General features: G+C 45.7%; 1 long non-coding RNA gene across 1 annotated transcript in view; it reads left to right on the forward strand.

Moving 5' to 3' along the window:
* Window positions 1-1,995: 1,995 nt before the first annotated feature.
* LOC102384266 overlaps window positions 1,996-9,544 on the forward strand; it is a 44,906-nt gene continuing 37,357 nt past the window's right edge. Inside the window, exon 1 of the long non-coding RNA XR_323241.2 lies at window positions 1,996-2,141. This is a non-coding gene — a long non-coding RNA (uncharacterized LOC102384266). The remainder of the gene's footprint in view (window positions 2,142-9,544) is intronic.

Raw genomic sequence — 9,544 nt, forward strand, 5'->3', positions numbered from 1 at the left:
TGTGTGTGTGTGTGTGGGGTGGGGGGGACGGGACTAGCAACAGTAACAATAGTCCCCGCCACTGTAACAGTCCGAGCAAGAGCCGTGCCCGCGATGGGCACAATAGTGGGGACAACAGCAATAGTAGCAAGAGTCAGACTCAAGCACCGCAGTCCAGGAGGAGGCGTGTGAGGACGGCACCTATCCCTCCTTGGTGGCATTTGTCCCCTGTCCTTTTTGGGCGCTGCCAAAGAGAAGCTGCAGTTTTGCAGATGTGGAGGAGGGTACTTTTATGTCGCTCTCCTTTGGGATTTCCCTGTGCCCCGAGTGGCGTGCATTTATCCGGATGTCTGGATGCTGCAGCGAAGGCAGGCGAGCTGTCACTGGAGCTCAGCGGGGGGCTCGGGGGGCTGCCCTGCGGCCACCCTTCCCTTCCAGCGTTGCTTGCCCTGTGTTTGTTTGCAACATCAGGCTCATCAGCATTCAGCTCCCAGCCCAGCGCATCCATGCCTGAGTGCATGTGGGATCACAGACTCGCTTTTTTTTTTTGAAGCTTAGACAGCTTCCCTTGCTTTGTCACACTCGCTTTACCTTCCTGGCTTCACCCTGCTTCCTCTTTCCTTTCCTAGAATAGTCTCATTCCCTGCATTGTTTTTCAGTATCTGTTTCCTCTCGTCCGCCTCTTTCCTTCCACCCCTGATGTCACTTCAGTTTCTGGTCCCATATTATATTGTCTGCCTTGTTTTCTCTCTTTGCTCATCCTCCCAACTCTTTTCTGACTTCAGCTTGCCATCCAAAGGAGTGTACATCCCTTTCATAGATGTCATAGGTTTCTAGGGTTGGAAGGGACCTGGTAGATCATCGGGTCCGACCCCCTGCTCCAGGCAGGAAGGAGCGCTGGGGTTAAGTGTGTGCCTTAAAACAGGCAAACACAGACTTCGGTTGAGTTTAAATTGTTTGGCACAGGTTTGGGCTGAACTGAAACGAGAACCTCTTAAACCACATTAAGAGAGCTTTAACGAGCATTTGGACCAGTTTAACTTAATCTGTTTGACACCATTACTTTATTTAAACATGTGCAATTGATGCATGTAGGCAAGACCTGAACTCATCATCGAAACCACAGACATTTCAGTGCCAGGTATCGAAATACGGCACATGAAGTAAAATAACTCATATTTCCTTTTTCACTCTTTCACTCCTAAGCCAAGATGTAATGGGCATGAGCCTATGCAACCAAAGGCAACAAATAGGCCTAGGTGTAGATCAGGGGTGGGCAAAATGCGTTCTATCCAGCCTGCAGGGCTCCTAACAATTTTAGAAAATTAATATTAATCTGCCCTGAGCTGCCTGTCATGCGGCCCTCAATAGCTTGCCGAAACTCAGTAAGCGGCCCTCTGCCCAAAATAATTGCCCGGCCCTGGCCTAGATGCTTACCTGGTGTTATTTAATAGCTTCATTGCTGCTGAGGCTCTGGCCTGGGCTTGGAAAGATTTACCAATGACATCTAGTAACCTGAGGGGTACAATTAAAACAATGGATCCTACTGAAAACCAAACCAAACACAACGGATCCTACTGAAAACCCAAAGCTGAGATCCTACCAGCATGGCGTGCCTGGAGCAGATAGGACCGGGAGTAGAAAGCAGATCAGCAGGGGAGCACAGGGCAGTGGAAGGGGATCAGAGGGTGCAGGGCTTAATTTGTGGCACACCTGCCAAAAAGGTTGGTTGCTACCGACTTGGAGCTGTTTCAAGAGGGAGCAAGAGTGCAGCTGAGCTGATATGGGTCCATTTCTTGTCTGGCCACTGTGTGAAAAAAGTCACGTCTTGAATCAGTTTTTACTCAGCTGCACAATGGGAAAGCTCTGAGCAGAGGCACGGAGCGGAGAGTTTCATCTGCAGACTTAAGAAGACTGCTGTACTGTGGTTACTTGGGACTGCATTGGGCTAGGATATTTTCGTGATCATAAGGGCAAGAATCTAGAGCTAGTTCAGCAGACACAGAGAAGGTCAACACTGAGACGGAAATAATGTTCTTTGCTGACTTTTTCAGACGGATTTTCTTTGTTTAGCTATTTGCTCTTACCTTTAAAAAAAGAGAGAGAGCTTATTCTGCAGAAAGTAGCAATCCTTGCCTTGCCAAGATTTCTGTTCCTTTCAGGTGAGTGAGTTTTAAAGTCTGGTCAGTTCTCTATAGAAATTTGCCTTGTTGGTTTGAGAGGTCTTGACTAAGTCCACAAACATAATTGGTCTTTAGTTTGACTGTTTTGATGTAGTGAAAGCGCCAAAGCACGTGGCGAGAAGGCCTGGCAGTGATTATTCACTACAGTTCTATACATGTTATCTTATTCAAAGGCAATAATTGTCTGGAGATTTTCTATTCTTAAATGAGCCCTGGAATCCTATAATTTCAAGCATTATAGGAGCAAGTGAATTCCTGAGGTCTGACTTGCAGGTGACTTTTTGTGTGGTTTTCTGCCAGCCCGTTGTTGTTGCTTTAATTTGCTAAAGCTGATGTGTTCTATGGGTAGCAAAATTGCTATCTGCTTCCCAGGACTAAATACTGTGAATGTGTTTCAGCAGTGGAAACTGGGGGGAAGTTCCACAGTTTTCTGTTTATACTTAAAAAAACAAACCCGAAGCAGACTGTTAAACTTGGGAAGGTTTATTCGAAGTGGTGTTTTCATAACTAGGCGAAGGTGATGAGATCTGTTGAATGTGAATGGACACGTAAAGACCACTATCCTTCATTGCAGGCTTTGTGGCAACCTCAGCGGAGAACTGGGGACTGGAAGGATGGTGGGAAGGAGTTGCTTTTCCCACCCTTACCCCCACACTGCATGCAAAGTGGGTCCTATCCTTTTAAACAGTTTGTGGCAAAAAGCACACAGCTGGCTTCCAGATAACTGTGATTGTGCTAACTACATTCATTGAAGCCCTGTTAGCTTCTGCAGTAGTTAGCTAGAAATCTGGACAAATCCATGCCTGTGCAAGGCAAGTGTGGCTGCCTACAAGTGTTTGGCAAATCCAGTAAATACAGTTTTAGGTGGTGGCCTAAACTATGAATGGATTAGATGACATAATTGGCTGCATTATCTGATCCTTCATACTTATTTTCAAACCTCTTCTGCATCCTGTGTGTAGCCTACGCTCTAATAAACAGTAGAGTTTGATCCTCTGGACAGTTCACCTGCTCTGAATCCACAATAAAACAAATCTGAAGCTGTAGCAATCAAAGGTGTATTGGGTTTTTGAGATTTCCAAGCTTAACCTGAAAAGTAGCTGTAACTTTTTGTGGCTACTGAATCTAGGACTAATCAGAGTATCCTAAACAGGGAGAGAAGGAATAGTTGGCTTCTGTTTTGGGAAACTCAGACTGTAATCTAGAGGAGCAGTGACCGCTGTAGTTGTAACAGCAGCTTGTGTTTCAGGTTGGGTGTTTGGGGTTTAAAAACCTGCTGATCTTGACTTTTAGGCTAACACTTGACTTACACCTGTATAAAACAGGTCAGAATTTGCCCCTGTATTCTTGTCGTTTCCCACTCCTGCGAGTTACAAACTCTTGAGCTAGGATGTATCAGTGTGCTGGCCAGTGTTCAGACTGTATTTGACTGTCTGTTCAAAGTGACATGTAGAAATGAAGCTGTGTGCAGCTAGGATGTCATTTATGCTAAGCAGGAGGAGTGGGAATTGAAGGAAGAGTTACATTTTGGCATTTGCCATCCACCGTGGGCCTTGGAGTTGGAAGGCAGCAGTCCAGGCAATGCTGTGGTCTTGTCTGCAAGCATGTGAGTAGTTTCAAACTTCATTATTTAACATTAAGGGAGAGGAGATTTAAGTGGTATTAACCTTAGTTACGCTGGCACAACTCCAGTATCTTGAAAGGGCTGTGCCTGACTCAGAATAGGGTAAACGAGGAGAATCAAGCCCCAAGTTTTTTGTGCTCTGCCTTGCAGGTAAAGATTTATATTCTGTTTTAACCAGCTGCTTTGACAGAAGAGATCTCTCTACACACCCTGGCAGCCAGCTGTGCATGAGGTGGTGGATGCTCCATAAATGGAGGTAGACACTCCTATCGCAGATGCATGAGAAATAATGATTCAGGACACCACAGTGCCAGGGCAGAGATGATTTCCCTGGGAGGCCTTCCCACTTGCATGGTTCTCTGAAAACACCCGGGCCTGTCATTGCCTTCTCTGCCGCCTGCTGATTTCAACCGACAGCATCAGCCCAAGACCAGACGAGGGGCGGGCCAGCAATGTCGGCCTCCGTCTCTTTGTTGCACCTCACTGAGTCCATTGGTCAGTGCAAAGCATGCAGGGAGCCACGTGGATTTGGAAAGGGAGAGCGTCTGAGAGCTGAAGCTTGCAACAAGAGCACCTTGCTTGCCAGAGTTCACAGCCTGTGGAACAGCTCTTAGCCCCCTGGTGCCACTTGGCACGATGAAGGCAAGTGCTTGTCTGGACAGGCATTGATAATGAGCATAAATTAGACCGGTCCTTGCAGCTGATTGCAAGCGTGGTCAGACCCAGTTAATTTAAGCAGGCTGTTAGATGATGGTTTACATAGATTATACCCCAAATCCAGGGATAATGTGTTTCAATGGAGTTGCTAGTGTTAGATTTTAATTGGCATGCTACAGTATAACCCCTTCTTTGTGCTTGATAGATAAATTCCCACTTTCATGGTGCAGGTAAAGATTTGCCTGGTGATGGAGATGGTAACAAAGCAGATGCATTCATTTTTAGGATCTCTGAGCAGCTGAGGACAGCTGTAGACCGTGTAAAGCCATGTGACTGGTCAGGGGCTTTTTGGATCACCACATCACTGAAGAAGGGACTGATTGAAGAGAGGCAGAGGCTTGAATGCCTTTGGATTTGCAATTAGAGATGCTGCAGAACTAGCACAAGCCATATGCTCTAGGATTGGTCAATACTTAAAACCTTTCGGGCACATGGACATACAATTACATGAAATGCAGAGTTCAGAAACTAGATTGTAGTGTATTAAGTGACTTGTATAGCTTCCTCTTTGTAACGGTCTCAAAACATGTCATTGTTTTATAAAGACTGGTTCTCTATAATAGGAGTGCCCTGGGCAGCTTAGAATAGGTGCATTTATATTTTTTTAATGAGGTCAACATTTTACTTTTAAAAAATGGGTGTCACAGAGAAGCTTCCATTGTTGGGATCCAGCCTGTTTGGGACATTAAACTTCTCCCCTCAACTCCCAATCCTATTGCATCAGTGCTTTCAACAGCTGTTAACAATGCTACAGATGGGATATAATGAGCAGATGAGAAAAACTTTCAACACCATCAAACGCGGCGCCTTGAAACTCCAGGAATTTCTGGAAAATATATAATGGAGGTGAAATGCACACACGCGCTCCTGAAAAAATGTGTAATGGACCTTGATTGAGCACACACTGCAGCTTCAGTTAGCCTTTTTTGTTTTAAGGGCATAGCATAAGACAGCTGCTTTCAACTTCTCAGTGTATAGTCCTGTATATGGACCATGTGATATATTATACCCAGTACTAGGAGATCATGTTTTGTTTCAGGTTTTGAACTATTGTCAAAACTGAGACGAAAAGAAAAGGAAGTCTTAAGGGGGAGGAGAAGCACGTGCACACACGCACACATTTTAAATATACATTTGGAAGCGGCTCTAACTGTATCCAACCGTTCGAACCCCATCATAAATGTATAATCTACTAGTTTATAGAGCCAATGTGAAACATCCTGCCTGAAAATGTATACAGCGCTGTCAGGACATCATAAAAGGGAGACAGAGATAATGGATATCCTAAACCATCTTTTTCATCCATATGGTTCGTTTCCAGTCGGAGGCTGAGTTCCTTTTCAAGGCAAGACAGCTCTTACGGTGGGAGATGGGGAATCTAAACCCTTTTCCAGAGTTTTGGCCAGTCTAGTTTTTGAGACTGAGCTGGGCTGTTTTGAGCATTGTTCCCCCAGCTGAGTTAATGTCCCTCTTTATAAATCTTGCTTCCATTTAGTTCATTTTTTTTCCTTCACAATATAGCAGAGAAGTTTGCTTAAGAAACACCTATTTCCTCTGTGTGTTGCAGGTATCCAAGTGGAGATGTATACACCTTTGCTTGGGCTAGTTGTTCTGGCTTCATGCCGATAAGAGAGGAGAAAAATAATTTTAATCTGGGAAAATCCCCCCCCATTATTAACAATCCCATGGCAAGAAGATACAAGACTCAATGTGGAAATCAGGCCTTGTTAAAGTCCATATTTGCAGCTGGAATTTCAGCCTCAGTTTTATTTTACTACACCTGGGAGCACGTTGGACTGACTTTCATACCCTGGAATTGTATTGATTTTTGAGAAGAAAGGATAAAAAAATATGACTAATAGAGTAAGGTGGAAAGAGGATACCACCATTGTTGGTGAGTGGTATCTCATGGGAGAAAATTAAAATACCTCCTAACATCTTGGATGCTTCTGCACACTGGGGATTAACTTTCTGTAGAGAGAGCTGCCATCCCAGAAGCCTGTTTTCTGTTGAGCACTAACTGCTCCTGGTGACTCGAAGGAATGACCTTTGCTACCATGTGTGACAGCCCTGCCTTAAGTCCTAGCCTTGGAAGATGGCTTAATCCTCCTGTGAGAACTGGTAGCTCTTTATTCTTTCAAACTTTGATTCAGCCATGTGGCTCCTGAACGTGGACATGTACCTGTTGCTCGGGAGGGAGAGTTGCATTGTCAGGACCCCTCTCCTCCCTCTCCCTCCTGATTCTTGTCCTGTGGTTGGATTAATAATGAGAGTAATAGTGTTGTGCTGTGTGTGTTTGTACTTGGGCTGTCTTTTAATAGGGACTGTAATGACCAGTGGTGATTTGGGAGGCAGAGCAAACCAATGCAGTAAGGGCGCTGACAGAAGGGATACTTCTTGTGCCATCAGCCCTTTGAAAGCTCTCTACAGTCATGCCCTGACAGAAGTGCAGGGCTGGAGAGTGCTTTAAAAGTGCCCGATTATGCAACAAATTAACCCTCATCTAATGAGAGAGCAGCTTCATTAACTTCTGTCAGTCCCTGTGTCAGTCGGGGCTGGGTGATGCAGCTCAGCCCTGCTCTGTCTGCAGGAAGGGAAAGGGAGGGAGCTGTGGGCTGGAGTTTGCCCAACCTGAGTTGGGGGTGGGGGCAGGTGGATTGAACCCCCATCCTTCTCATGACCTTCTTCCCAGCTCCCTTCCTTCCAACTCAGGTTGGGCAAACCCCAGCCCAGAGCTCTCTCCCCTCCCTTCTCCCTCCCCCATCCTGCAGACAGCACCAGAGCTGGGAGCGGGGTGCAGGGCCAGGAGAGAGAGTCTGCTGGCAGGCAGGTCTTCATCTGGATTGGCGCCAAAGTGGAGCTTGATTTTTTTTATTTATTTATTTTTTTTTTTTGCCCCCCTCACCCAACAAGTGAACTGGGGAGTCACTCTAACTCATGATGCTTTCTGTAAAGCGCCACGAGTTAGAGCAGGGAGCTGCATGTCTGTCAGCACCCTAGGTGTTGCTTGCATTTGCCTGTTTTTGCAGACTTTGATTGTTGCTAAGGGCATTGCTTCTTCCTGGACCTTTTGCATCCTGAGACCTCTTGCTACTTCTGCCTTCCCTTGCCTCTTCCTTGCTTGAATCTTTAACTGTCAAAGAAACAATTAAACTGAGCATTGCCAAATGAAACAACCCAGGTGGAGTTGAAAAGCTTTTGGCTGCTTCGACCAGGCTGTAGGAGAGTGCCTCTGCGGGCCAGAACTGACTGGACTCCAATGAAAATGCTTTCCAAAGACTCCTCCATGATTGACATTTATGTAATATAAGAACAATGTGCTTAGAGCGTCACGTAGCAAAAAATGAAGGGCTCCTGGCTGGTGAACCTATATCTTTGAGAGATGCTGGCAAGAAATGACTTGTTGGGAAACACAAAGGAAGGAGCTCGCACAGACTTTTTCTTTTTAATTAAATTAAAGAAAAAAAACGTGCAGAGAAACAGGGTTTTGTTTTCTAACTTTGTTAATATTCCACCTACACATCATCGCAAGACAGCAGCAAGGCTGTAGCGAAGCAGATGAATGCTCAGATTCACGTTACACAGCAGTGTAATATCCGGAGCCTGCTAAGACTTGAGCCTGTGCTTCGCTCCGTGTTTCTGAATGGTCCCATTAACTTCAAGGAGTCTCGTTCTGTGTGTAACATAAAGCAAACGGGCTCTTGTTTGCAGGCTCGCTGCCTGAGAGCAGATTCTTGTTCCAAAGCAAATTGAAACTAACTGAAATTTTAATGATGCTCTCCCAGTAAAACCAATGCGCTGCATATAGAACTTGCTCAGTGAGCAGGAAGGTTTAAAAGGAAGGGCTGCCTCACCACCCGGTTGATATCTCGTACTGTTTACATAGTCAATTGTTTTATTAAAGCAGAAGACAACTGTTTTGAAAGCTTTCCCCGACAAAAATATATAGCGGAAAATTAATTGCATCTAAAGTACTTCCATCATGAAAGTACTTGATTGTAAATGTCCTTTCCTGCTGCAAGGAAAGACTTTGAACAGAGCTGCACGGATGCAGTGGTTCACCACTCAAATCTGTTTTGAGCTAAGTCACTCGTGGGAAGTCGCTGAACTTGTCTATCCTTGAAAGCAGGATGCGGTTCTGCCTGGCAAAATGAAGCACGGTGCTGTCCTCCAAGGGAAGGCTGACCTCTGCCAAAGAAAGTTTGGCCCAGGTTACCTTTCCTGGTCGTTCCTGCTGTAAGAGCATGTTTGTAAGCTTTGCTGTTCTGACTTTTGTGCTTATGAAAGGTGTTCATCTGACAGCCCTGGAGACAGAAGACTTATTTATCAATAATGCATATGTAGAAGTTCTGTACGCTTGCTGGCGGCACGTGCTGACCATGAGAGGCTTGGGATAACAGAATAAGTTGCATTTAATTTCCCTTCTCTTCAGAGGCTGAAAATCATAGTGCTTGGGGGATGGAGGCTGTTGTGGGTAAGTGAGGTCAGTTATCTGAAGAGCAAGGTTTGGTCATGGGCTAGACCTGGGTTTTCAATCTGAGACTTAGCAAGTGAGCAAGAACCCAGTTCCTCGATTCATGGGAACCTCGGCCACTTGTTTTGCATATTGCTGCATCCTGGGGCCTGGCATGCTTGTTAGCTTTGCATGTAGGATGCGTCTGCACAAACCCGTGCAGCTGGGCACAGGTAATCGGGTTAGTTTGGGTACCAGGAGCAGTATTAGCGTGATGCCATGCCTCCAGCTATTCTACCTGCTCCTCAGCTGGGCTTGTTAGCCGGAGTACAGTGCTCTGTACATGTGTGTGTGTGGAGGTGGGGGCGATGGGTGTGCTGAGCTGCTCAGTTCATTGGCAAGGGGCAGAAAGCAAATTGGAGCCAAGGGAAGGCTGAAATGTGGGCTGTTGAAGAGGAGAATAAATGCCTCCAAGGTAAAAAGTCACCCCCCTGGATTCTACACAGGGGTCGGGCATATCAAGGGTTTTTTTTTTAAAGTAAATAGGATTTGAAACAAAGAGGATTTAAACCCCCCCCGCCCCCCCCC

This window comes from Alligator sinensis, unplaced genomic scaffold, assembly GCF_000455745.1.
Source record: "Alligator sinensis unplaced genomic scaffold, ASM45574v1 scaffold121_1, whole genome shotgun sequence".
In the NCBI taxonomy this organism is placed as follows: Eukaryota; Metazoa; Chordata; order Crocodylia; family Alligatoridae; genus Alligator; species Alligator sinensis.